The sequence below is a fragment of the Tympanuchus pallidicinctus genome, unplaced genomic scaffold, assembly GCF_026119805.1.
Source record: "Tympanuchus pallidicinctus isolate F22 unplaced genomic scaffold, pur_lepc_1.0 scaffold7, whole genome shotgun sequence".
Taxonomy (NCBI): Eukaryota; Metazoa; Chordata; class Aves; order Galliformes; family Phasianidae; genus Tympanuchus; species Tympanuchus pallidicinctus.
The window spans coordinates 20,221,233-20,234,102 of NW_026294791.1; the positions used below are offsets into that span (position 1 = coordinate 20,221,233).

General features: G+C 38.6%; 1 long non-coding RNA gene across 1 annotated transcript; it reads left to right on the forward strand.

The window, feature by feature from the left end:
- The first annotated feature begins 6,155 nt into the window (after positions 1-6,155).
- On the forward strand, positions 6,156-10,661 carry LOC128072839 (uncharacterized). The gene is made up of 3 exons (XR_008202458.1): positions 6,156-6,208; positions 7,331-7,428; positions 10,502-10,661. It is a non-coding gene; the product is annotated as an uncharacterized LOC128072839 (long non-coding RNA).
- Positions 10,662-12,870: the final 2,209 nt, after the last annotated feature.

Below are 12,870 nucleotides of genomic sequence, written 5' to 3' on the forward strand. Positions count from 1 at the left end.
CAGGCAGCTCTTTTGGCTTGACGATATAAAGAAAGAAAGGGAATTAAAGCAAGTAGGAAAATTAGGGATGTAATGTGAAGACATATATATGGGTGCAACATTTGTTCACAAGCTGCTTGATCTGTAAATAAGCAGCTTCAGTTTCCTTTCACGTCATAGGTCAGCTTACTCAACAGTTAATTGAGAGTCTGTGTGGTACGCTTGTAACCCGGCTCGCCCAACTGAACTGGCAGGTAGGCACTTTGTGGTCTTAAACTGAAAACAAGGATTCTTTTTTTCTTTTTCTTTTTTTTTCAAATAGTATTTGGAAAAGGTAGTGCCTAAGCACCAGCAGCTTTTGGTATAGATGTTCTCCTCTACTGATCCAGAGCTGGAAGCCATGTGCTGCCCTTTGTGCCTGTTTGTCTTTCTGGAAATTAGATAAAATGTAGTGTGTAGTACTTGCAGTTTGACAGTATTACAATATGTACTCAATGTTCCTAAAACTACTTGAAATCTTAGCATGAATGTAAATTTAAATTGCAGATCTGATCTACATTTCTAAATGATTAATTGGCTGTTACGCTTTCCAAAACCATTCTAAGGGAAGTAAATTTGAAAATAGATAATCCTGGTTTAACTGCTGTGATTACAGAACTACGAGAGCTAAGACATGACAAAGATAGACAGGAAGGTTTAGAAGTTACCTACGTGTTGGAATTGAGGATATATTTTTGTCTTCCATCAGAAATCCAGCTGACTTGATCTGTCCTTTTGACATTTGTCAAGTAATAGAAATGAGATGTGGTCCTAAATATAGGCCTTCCTATGTCCAGCTGGACATTTACTTTAACCTGGGAAGCAATTCATTTGCAGGAGTAGTAGTCTATGTTTGAATGTTGTAATTTAATTTTTTTGTTTGTTTGTTTGGTGGTTTTTTTTAGCTTGAATCATTGATCACTTATTTTCTTTATCTGATTCTGCAAGTTGTGGCTATTTTTAAGATATGTGAGGCACACTTTATACACATAATCGATTTACTATTTCCTGGCTTCACCAGCATATATTACTTCTCAGTATTTTTGAAAAAGAAGACCTTTATGCAAATGCGTATACTTTGTCGGATATTATTCTGTAGGCAACTTGGAGGCACTCTGCCATCTGATTAGAAGAAGATATTTCAATTTCAGTTCAGGTTGAAAAAATGAAGGAGAGAGAAGTGACCAAAACCACCACCTGCATAACAGTTGCTGGGTTGTTCCAAAGTGCGTGGAATGAGATTGATTCTCAAAGGATGGTTTGGTGTGGGCACCTCTGAAACAGCTGCTGTCACCTGGTACTCCTTGGAATAGCCTTTGTGAGAGGTTGTTAAGTGAAGTGAAATGGAAACTAATACGCATTCCCAGCCCCTGTCAGGGCTGTGGTATATTGTGAGAAACCTTGGACTGCTGTTGCTTATGTGCTGCTGTTTGGATGGGTAAATAGTTCCTTGCAATCCCTTATAAGACTCAAAAGAGTTAAAATTTGCCGGAAAAAGCCAATAACGGAAAAGATCAAGTAATCTAACAGGTATGACAAAGAGAAAGAAGAGAATGTCATGTGTTATAGGCAACTGGGGTGGGTTTCTTTTGTGTTTTTCAGTAGTTTTGTTCCTTTTAATATGAGATTTTATGAATATAATGAGTACAGTTAAGATTTTCACCGGCATTCCAGATGTATCATTGATTTATTGAATAATTATGCTGCTGGTAGGAAAAAAAAGATTGCTATAAGTAGTCAGTGTCCTTAGAAAGGCTGAGCCTAAACTATTTCAGTTTTGTACCCTAAAACTTAAAGTGTTTTTCTCCTGCATGAATGCACCCAAATAATAAGCATTCAGATTGCTGTCATTCCTGTGTTCTGTGCTTGACAGGCATGGAAAAACGTGCCTGCTCCTAGCTGCTGATTTCCTAACTTTTTTCCAGAACAATTACATCATCATGTTTATTAGTAACTTTTTCTTTTGTTGCACATAAAAGGCCGTTAGCCACATTGCATGTAAAATGAGTGGGACCTGGAATCTCTTAGGACTAGTGGTTCTCTTTATTCTTTGCTCCATATTGAAAATCGTTCCTGTCAGCTGATGCTCTGCAAGCTGCCTGGAAGAACTTTGGCATAGTTTTCCTAACCTTTCAAACAGTAAAGGCAGAACTCTCCTTTGATAAAAAAGCCAGAGGACTTTGGCCCCGAGCCATTAAGGATGCAGGCAACCGCACTGTGATCTGACAGTGTATTCCACAAAATACTGAGAAGTTCTCCTCGGGGTCCCTGGAGTGGGCTGAGGCACTTTGCTTGTACTTAACATATATCAACTGTCACCCGATGGCAGTCGGTGTAGAACCGAACACAATGGAACATCCAGATGGTCTAAACAAAGTGAGCAAATGTTCGCTGCTATTAAAAGCTGTTTACATCAACTTCCAGTATTTCATGTGCTGAAGTTTATATTGTGTCACTACTGGGGTGCTTAGCTCCATCCTCAGCTCATATCAGGGATTTCTAAACTATTGTTGCTTATGTGTTAAAATAACATTCTGAATATGCCTCAAGTACACGCCGCTGAACCTTTTTGTTTTTTAGATAGGAAGTTGGTCATTGTATGCTAATCAGACGCTTTCAAATATTGTAATTGATTGTCCCATCTAATTTCCCCTTGCTTTTCCCCTAGCGTAGGCTTCTTCCAGCACCTCCTCCAGCCAGCACACACAGCACACAGCGCGGCACCGGCTCCCGCCAGGCACTCATCCCTCGCTGCCGCAGCTGTGTGCCACCGCTGTGTGTGCCCCGCTGCTGGGGGCACGCCTTTCCTCTCTCACACACTAAGATGTCTGCCGCTGTCCTGTCTGTGGGAGAGGTGTGTAATGACAAATGGATGCCTTGCATCTCCTTCCCCCGACCCTTGTTCCTGGTATCTGCATTACTGAAAGTCCAGGTCCGCTGAAATAAATTAATTGGTGGGGCACAAGCTTCCCTTGCTTATTGCTTTTCATGAAGCTGATGTGAAATTCCTAGGAAGACTGAGAATGAGGAAAACTTTCCAAAACGTTACTGTGTTTTGCAAGCATAGTTTCTTGTTAATTGCGTGCCGCTCGTGAAAGGATGATCAAAGGTGCTTAAAGCTCTTCAAAAACAATGATAAATTGAGATGATTTAACCAGTTGAGAGAGGTAATGGTTTTCTTCAAATGAGCGAAAGACCACTTCAAAGCTATTGTGCATTTGCAGAATACTAGCTTACAAAATACAAATGAACTATTTATTCCATTTGTTTTAAAATGAAGCCTAACCAGCTCTTCTTCCTCCCTACAAGCATCAAATTTTTCAGGTCTTAGAAAAGATAGAACTGGACCCTCAGCTTTTTCAGGCGAGGATTGTTCTCCTGTGCCCTGTACACCTAGCAGTTGATGCCAGTCACCATGCTACAAATAATAAAATTTTACAAAAAAAGGTGCTTGAAAAACATTTTTAAGGACAAGAATTTAATTTAGGGATTTCACTATTATTTCTTATTACCATTTGTATTTACTCCAGCTTACATCATTCAGCTTCTCGTTTCACAACAACTTGCACAAAACAGACAGAACCATGCATATATCTTCTGAGAGAGAAATCCTGTCACATTTCATAGGTTTTGAGTAAATAGAGCTCTGCAGCATCTAAACAGCACTGCTCTCAAAAGGGTTTATGCTGAGTATGTTAAGGATATTTGTAAAATGTTTAAAAATACAGAAGAGTTTTGAAGTAGTACTGTTGATTTTCAAAATTACTGCATTAACAAAATGCTTAGAGAAATTACCATTCTGAATTCAAGAGTTTCCTTTAATAAACTATTAATATTTTTTAAAATTGTAATGTTATAATTTAAGTACATCACTTTATGCTGAAAAATCTTTTTTGCTTGTTTGCAAATAGTAGTTCTGTTGGTTTCTAAGCCTGTTAATTACAGTGTTGATTACAAGAGTTTGGATATTGAGATACTTCTATCTCAGTATTGAGAACTGTGAAGTGATTCGTGACTTTGTAAGCGTGATTTTAATTGCTTCTTTACAAATGGATGAATGAACAGTTGAAATGCCTCCATCTTGGTGTCCTTAATGTACAAAATGGGGGTACCGTACAAATGAAAATGTAGTTTTTTACAGAGCCATTTTCTGTTAGGACAACAATATGTGACCAGAATATGAAATAGAAATGTTAATATTTGATTTTGCTATTAGATGTGAATGTGATGATACAAATGCAAGTAGTGTATTTTTGCCTGGTTTGTTCTAGACAATGATCATGCTGTTGAATACAAGCCCAATTCCTGTTTTTACAAACTTTGCATGTGAGTTTCCTAGATTCAAATTGAAGCATCTGAATAAGCTGGCAATGATACGAATGACTTTGTCAAGTCTTCCATTTAATTTTTAGCTTTAGTAAAATATTTAACTGTAAGCTCTTGATTTGAAAACTTTGTTTTTTGTGGGCTTTTTTTTCTTCCTAAAATGATGCAGAAGAAAAAAAAAACCTTCCAGGATTTTAGTGCTCTTGCTATTTTATTGTTGTTGTTTTTAAATGGCTAAATTCTCTCAGCGCTGTATCTGTTCTACAGGGACCACATCCTTGGCTTGGCAAACATCCTTAGGAAGAAAGTTACTGCTAGTTGTTTCCTTTGGGCTCTGCAATGCCCACAACATTTTCAGAGATGAAATGGCTCCCAGAAGAATCTTTTTTGGGGATTGTAATGGAGAGGGTCTGATACATCTGTCACAAAGGGCCTATGATCCACCTTGTCCATACTATTTCTCTCCTTTCACATCCCATTAATCTTTGAACCTAGAAAGTACACAGACTGCTTTGGTTATGTTGAACTTAGCTTGCAGGACATGTACTCTAGAAGCATCTCATTAAGCTTTTGCACGGCATACTTGCAAAATATTTAATTACTATGGGGTCAATGCATCAGAAAAATATGAAGAAGTAGAGTTGAACACTATTGGCTCTGTTAGACGTTTGACAATTTTTTTTCAGAAGGTACAGCAAGTTCATCTGCTGTGTTAGAATGTGACAATAAAATAAATTAATATAATTCACAATTTAAAAATGATTAATCTTTGATGTTTCTGGTCCAAGGTTTTTACTACCAAAACCATAGGAAGTGGATGTACGAGAAAATGTTTTGGCACAGAAGTGATGTTATTAATTTTAAGTGTTTCACTAAGCAAAACCTTTCCTGATAGTGAAGAATGATAAAGAGGAGAAGATTGTACTTATATGAGGGAGCCCTGAGAGGTGTCAGCGCAGAGAACTGTTACAAACCCAGAGTTTTCAAGTTTGACAGGGTTCAAGCATTGTGCCCGCTGTAGATGAGACGTTTGGAGCCAGATTGTCAATCCAAATGCAAGCTGCTCCGTTTCCTGTTTATGCCTGCACAGAGTTACACATCCTGACACGCTTGCCTTCAGCTGCAGGTTTTTCCGCACTCCCTAGGAGATTTCTTCCTTAAAACAGCTTGTTATTTACCATTTAAGTAAGCCATTGGAATTTTGTTAATTCCTGTTTTACTTAACACATGCAAAATGATATCATTGGCTAAAGGAAGATAATGTTAAGGTAGTAAGGGTTACTGATACTACTAATTAAGTGACTGTTGCAAAACAAAATCTGATCAGACTCTGCCTGAATGTAGAGAACTGATGCCAAGTTTACTGCTTCACAGAGGCCTGGCCTATTGTATATCTGACCTGAGGTTATCAGTAATTAAAACCTGGTCTAGTAATTTAAAAATAACCTTTTGGATATTAAAAATTTATGTTTTTCTATCTGTCATAAGGTTAATTCAATATTTTTAGCAGAAGGATTGCTTGGTACAATTATGAAATTCCTCACATATTGTTTTTGTTACTCACCAGTCTAGTTTCTAATTCATCCTTTTTTTTTTCTTTTTTTTCTGCTTGTCCATGTGAACTAAAACCAAAACATACCTGACAAAATTTGCTGTGCTTTGTCCTTTCCCCCTAAATCAGATTACAATGAGTAATTCACATTATAGCCAGGTTAGCCCTATCAGAGCCCTATTTTGGAGTTCTGCTTTATCTATTTTATTCCTTTCTTTTAAAAACTGAAGTTTTTTCTAAATTTAATTGGTTTTCTTACAGGTAGCAAGAAGTTTCTGTTGATTACCTACATGCCTGGCTTAAAAGCTAAAGGTGAGTAGTGTCTGTGAAAGAAGATGGCTAATCGAGTTTTAATTTCAAAAAAAGTCACTGTTATATGATGAAATTACTGCCAAGGAACTGTATATTCCTCTGTACATCCACCTTTCTGTTGCTTTACTGTAATTTGAAGTCTGATCTGTGTTACAAGCTGCACTGATTTGTAACAGCACAAAACTGAAATGGGAAGAAATTTTATTAATCTAACAGTAGCTTATCCCTTAAAATAACTGATGTATGGCATGAGCAGAGTCAATTTATAATAAAAAGTCAGTATGTTGAGCCTGCATAATTGGGAAGAAAAAGAGATTGTTCTGAAGTTTTCTGCAAATGGAACAGAATTAGAAGTAATATTTTCATCATACTCAGGATTCAGCATTATTTCAGGGGTCAATTGGCCTAGCTTTAAAGTTAATGACCCTCTTGTCATTGACTCTGTCAAAGAATATATCTTGTGAGGTACTTACAGAGATTCTAGCAAAAATATCTAAGCACTCCTAATGAAAACAGAAGTTCTTCATTTGATCACTCATTCATAGTTTGGGAATAATATCATTAAACTCAGTAGAGCGATCTTTGCTTATGGATGTGTTTTATATTGCTATAGTACCTAAATGCTTGCCAAGGATTAATGGATTTTAATTTAGCACTTCCACCGTGAGTTAGAAAAATCTCATTGTTACAGACCATGTTATTTTACAGACCATGTTATGCAGCAGTGACCGTGCTACTTATGGTTTAGGACTATTCGAGACTTAAGCCCCGGTGATTTCAGGCGTAGCCCCCAGGTAGGCTTAGACACTCATCCCTTAAACTTATGTATCCAAATTTCACACCTGACACTGATGTTCTGAACTTTTGCCCACTTTTCAACTCTTTCCCTTCCCCTGCCAAAAATAAAAAACAACCTGCAAACAAACCACCCCAGGCCACTAGTCAGTTTTGGAAAAGACATTACAGAAAATATCATTCATATACACAACTGAATGAATTCTTTTTCTCCTGAGGGATGATTATATGTAATGATAGTGTAGAGCTGGGGTTTGGAAATTTGGTTTTAATAGATGTTAAACTAATGACTAAATGCAGTCAAGTTTATTTCCTATGTTATTTTAGGTCGAAAGGGTGCCTACAGCCTCTTTCCAGACATTCCCCGTTGTCTTGATAAATTTTGCTAAATAATGGCTGATGAGAGTATTTATATCTTGAGCAAAGTGAGTATTGTTTGACTATAATTTTCTATTTTTATCATTTATTGTTTGCTTCTTGCATTATAGAAGTAGTTGATGGAAATAGCAAAAAAAAATATTTTAAACCTTTTTTTCTCAATTGTCTTTTCAGTAAACACAACATCACAAAACAACTTTGCAGTACCCAAGTTAACATTACAATGGCTAAGCAATTCCCTTGATGACTGTGTTCACATTGTGAGAGGCATCAACACACATGTTTTGACTATCAGGCCAAAAGCATATCCCATTTAGGGCTTTTCCCCACAGTAATCAAAGCTGAAGACAGCAAAACAGCATTCCCTTTAGAGGATGCAACAACAAAATGAACTCAACATTTGTTAAAGCTCTGATACCAGTTCCTTTTTGCATTATATTCCAATGTGTCTTCAGTTTCTTACATTTCTTCATGTCTTGAGTTTTAAGGCGCTGAAGTTTTAAGCAAAAAAATACAAGACAGCAGATTAATACAGCAAAAAGCATTGCTTTGTGTAAAGCACCCTAGGTTCAGGCTGTTGCTAGTCATAGTTGGCCTACTGGCCCTGGTTCACTACTTGGGTAAACCTACATGTCTCTGCCAAGCTGTGCTTGCAGCATGAAATGTCTCAGGCTGTAATTAAATGAATAATACATGTAAATAGACTTTCCAGATGTTTTCTTTAATGTAACTAATACAAATCTAACCCTAATTTCTTCCTTTATTTTGGAGGTGAAATGGTGTGAAATATTTTGGAACTTTAAAAATTTCAAAATGTGATTTGTTTTCATCTTATGATTGTCACTTCTAATTTTTTTTTTAATATCATTTATAGCAAAACACAGTTTGTGTACAAGAAACATATCAACTGCCTTTTTGCTGGAAAAAAAGCTGGCTGGCATAAAAGCAAGAAGCTTGTGGATTTGGCCAGATGTTTAAGAAAAAAAAAAAAAAAAGTTGCAATTAATTTCAAAAGATTACTTTTCCATTTTCATTGTACTGTAGTTGAGAAATGTGATTAGAATCAGCATCACAGAATATTAGAATGCCTTGGTTTGGAAGGGACCTTAAAGATTATTTAGTTCCAACTCCTCTGCCACGGGCAGGGTTGCCGTCCTTTAGATCAGGCTACCCAGGATCCCGTCCAACTCACCTCCAGAGGTGGGGCATCCACAGCTTCTCTGGGCAACCTCTTCCAGTACCTTACCAGCCTCTGAGGAAAAAAAACTTCCTCCTGGTAGATAATCTAAGTCTCCCTTCTTACAGTTTAAAACCATTTTCCTTTTGTTCTATCGCTATCAGCCTGTGTTAAAAAAAAAAAAAGTCAATTTCCCTCCTTCTTGTAAGCTCCCTTCGAGTGCTGGAAGGCTGCAGTGAGGTCTCCCCAGAAGCTTCTCTTTTCCAGGCTAAAGAAGCCCAGCTCCTTCAGACTTCCTTCATGCTGCAGCCCTCTGAGCACCTTGTGGCCCTCTGAACACCCTCAAACAGCTTCAGTATTGGTCTTACTGTTCTGCACCTTGGGATGGCTTGTTGGAGACTGCCACAGATTTTGCTTTATTAAAAAAATAAAATGACATGGCCATATTTTTTAATCCATACCCAGTTTTTCTAGGCTTTTTGTAGAATTTTCATTATTTTGGTGATTAGATTAGGGGCTAACTTTGTCAATTTGCTTTGCCTTTGTTTAGTTTCATTTTATATCTGAATTCTTAACCTTTCCATACTTTCAGTGTATTTTTAAATTATTGCAAAAATTCCCCTTCCTTCTCCTGTGGCTAGCAGGAAGCCAGCAGGATACCAATACAGCTTACTCACGGAAATTAAAAACAAAACAATAGGTAAGGAAAATAAAGAAATAGAACAAACAAGAGACACTATCTTCTCTGTTGAAGCTTAATTGGTTCTGCAGTGCTTGTTCAAAATACGGGAGCTTATTGATGCTTACCCAGGAGAGTTTCTACAGAATATGGCTTCTGGTTGTTTCAGTGTCTGCCATTAAAAGACAGTGTTATACTACTAGCAATGTCTCTGTGCCCATAAAATGGGTAAAAAAGCAGTAAACTGGCAAACAGTGGCCAAGCAGCCCAGACTCCATACTCAAGGTGTGATAGTTTATTCAGGAAGGCAGTTGGTTTATTTATTCATTTTTGCAGCACAGTTTTGGCATTGATGGGACTCATCAGGCAGGCACAGGTGACGTTGGGCTGTCTGGATGTGCTGTCAATCCCCTCGGTAGGTGAGGTCCATCTTACCCTCTTATCCTACCCTGAGTTGTCTGAACTGTCCTGCACTGCTGCTCCCAAGCAAAGCCACAGTGTGTGCTAGAGGAAGACTGCTTTATTGTGCAGAGTCTCAGACAGGAGCACTAACAACTCTTTATTGCCCAAATATGCCCTGAAGTCCTGCTTGTGCTGTTAAACATGGACTTACTAAAAAAGAAAAGGGGAAAGTATGTTTTTCTCCTGGTGTGATTCTAGTAATGTGGTTGTGTGATGAAGTTGCCTACTTCTTCTTGAATCAAAACAAAGAATCTTAGGTCATCTATTTTAAACATTTATTTGATAAAATTATTTAATTTTACATGCATGTCAGTTGTTATCCTCCCATCTTCAAAAACCATTAGTTGTTCACCTCGTTTTCACCAAAGTTGCATTTATTTTATTTTCTTCAATGTTTATTCCAAGCTCATCCGCACCACGGATGTATGGTCAGAGACTTGTATCCAATTTAATGTCTTCACTCTAGACATTGGGAAAAAGAGATTTCTTCATTTGCCACTGACAGGTGTGTGAAGAACAGCTCATAACATGATTGAACTCCATTGATTTTTCATAAAAGTTTAATAAGATGATACAGGTCAAAAGCCCTGCAAAATTTGCAATAAATTCCTGTAGTGATCTGAACAAGACTTGGTGGGCAGAGCTGATACCAGAGGAATTTAAGTACAAGTTGAATTATATGGAGGATTAATATTTTTTTTTGTCTAATCACTTTGAACCTTGGATTTCAGATAATATTTCTAATACTGCACGCCTCTCCTTGTTTGTGTTCTGATTTTCCTTGTGTGTCTAATTTTTACAGATGGCTTGCACATAACAACTGTTTTAGTCCCTCTATTCCTCCAGAAAGCATCTCAGGAAAATGCTCCAGAATAATTTCCAGAATAGGAAACCTCAGATTTACATGTGAGTAGGCTGCTTCGTTTTTTGCCCATTTTCCCCTGAATATTTACTAACATGTAATGAATGGTGAGGCTCAAGCAATGCTATGGTATTTAAGCATGGTGTAACAAATCCACAATACAGCTCTCTAACAGGTTCCTTGGGCTGGTTACAGCAGGGGTTAGGCAGCTTTCAGAGACTGGTCAGGCGAAAGGTAGAGTGGTTCATCAGTTACAATGCAGAAAATATCTCTGCAGAAAGTCCCAGTAGCTCTTCCAAGGGCTTGAGGGTTCTCCCCCATCCCCTGTTCCATGTCAGTCCTTGGCGAAGCCTCACTGCTGCACAGCGCTGCTGCTGTTCCTGTGGCCATGGGCAGCTGAAGGTTGATCTGAGCAGTAGCAATGCCTTTTCATGGCTTTCCTTTGTTCCCCAAGGTTGCAGGCTACGGAGGAGCAGGGTGTTGCTACAGATACAGTGACTGTTCCCCTTGAGGAGGGGCTGCCTTGAGGGCAAGCACTGCTCCACGTGGGGTGCTTTACAGCCCCAACTTCCAGCAGTGTTGTGTGGGTGCAAGTCCTGGGGACCTGACAGAAATAGGATGTTTGAGGTGTCTGTGCCTGTCTGCCCTCGTTTTCCTTTTCAGAAACAGAAGGTGTGTTATTCTTTCCTCCTGTGCTTTGTACGCTCTTCCCAGTGCTGACAAGTGCGCTGTTTGGTTTTGCTCTCTGTGCTGAACTCCAGAGCTCTGTGTGGCTGTACTCAGAGGGAGGGAGCATTGTGAGCCATTGGAACCTGGGTTTAGTAATTACCAAAGGATGTTTTAGATTTAAAACCCTCTGGAAAACATTCTCTATAGCTCCACTGAAGTCCCTTAGCTAGTTCATTGTTTACTGTTGACACCAAAGACATCTGAATACTCCTTAATGTATGGGAACGTCCCAGAGTGTCACCAGTAAGAATCGTGCTCTTTTTGGAATGGCACACAGTTTCCTGTGTGTTCCTCTCTATTATGATCATCGCTGTTGACGTATAGGTGAAAAACAGGAAAACAAATTCTCCATTTACTTTATGTGTTGCTTCAGTACAGCAACTACATCCCAACTACATCCCAGAGTGATCTGCCCTAAGAGTGAAGTATGAACCCAGCACTGGCTGGGGGGCTCTTCAGGATCCTTACATTGCATCTTCTCCTGATCTTATTTCTGCTCTCACTCTTGCTGTGCAGAACTGATTTCTGCGTTTGGATTGACATTTAGGTTTATAGGCTAAAAACTTCATGGCATTTTTCTGTTCATCTATCAAACTTAGGGATCCTGTATACTGTGCAGTTTTGTGACTATTCTTTTTTTTTTTTTTTTTTTTTGAATTATAGTTCAAGTGAAATGATAATTTCCATTTTCTCCCTTAAACTCTTCTCTTAGTACCTGGATTTCATAAAGACAGTACAGCAATGGTTTAGGTGCTGATATTTTATAATTAGTATCTTAGAATTACAGTAAGTTAATTTATCCAAAATGTGCTTCAGGCTCTAGATCTCTGCACAAAGTCTATTGCTACTTAAGAATGATATTTATTAGTACTTCAGACATACGACCTATTCTGTTATTTCATTCACTCATGTCTTGATGATGTTTCTATTAGCATCCATTCTGATAGAGGTATTGGGATTAGGAGCTGGTTAGAGGTTTTCAAAAATCATCACTGGAGAGGGTGATACTTTTGCTGTGTCAGCAAGTCAAGGTGGCTCATCAAGCAAAAAGCATCCTCTGAGCTGGGAGGCAGGAAGGGGAGGCAAGAGAGGCTCCTGTTGCCATCTCACTGGTGGATGTGGGCAGCACAGGGGCTGGCCTCTGCTCTCTGCCTTCCCCCCAGCTCTGCTCTTTGGGTGCTGGTGGAAGCTCAGGGCCCTGGGGTGTCACCCTGCCCTTGGATGCACGTTGCTTACTGAGGGCTAAGCTACTGAACAGGGTAGGAGCTGAAGATAGATTATTTTCCTTTTCTATTCTGCACTCCCGAAGGTGCTCTGTACATTTCCCCAAATCCCTCTGGAACTCTTTTCTGTATTCTTGGCTACGTTTTATTATTATCTAAACCTGTTATTTTTTTCCATCTCTGTCAAGACTTCTGATGTTGAGCTGTGTCTGTGCAGTTTATCCTCCTGCAGTAATGCCACAACTACTTGTATGCTGTGCTTCCGTAGGATTCAGAGCTATGGGAGAACGTGCAATGTTATATACCAAAGGAATGGAGGAATATTAGTGTATTGAAACATAGGGAGATAAAAGTAGA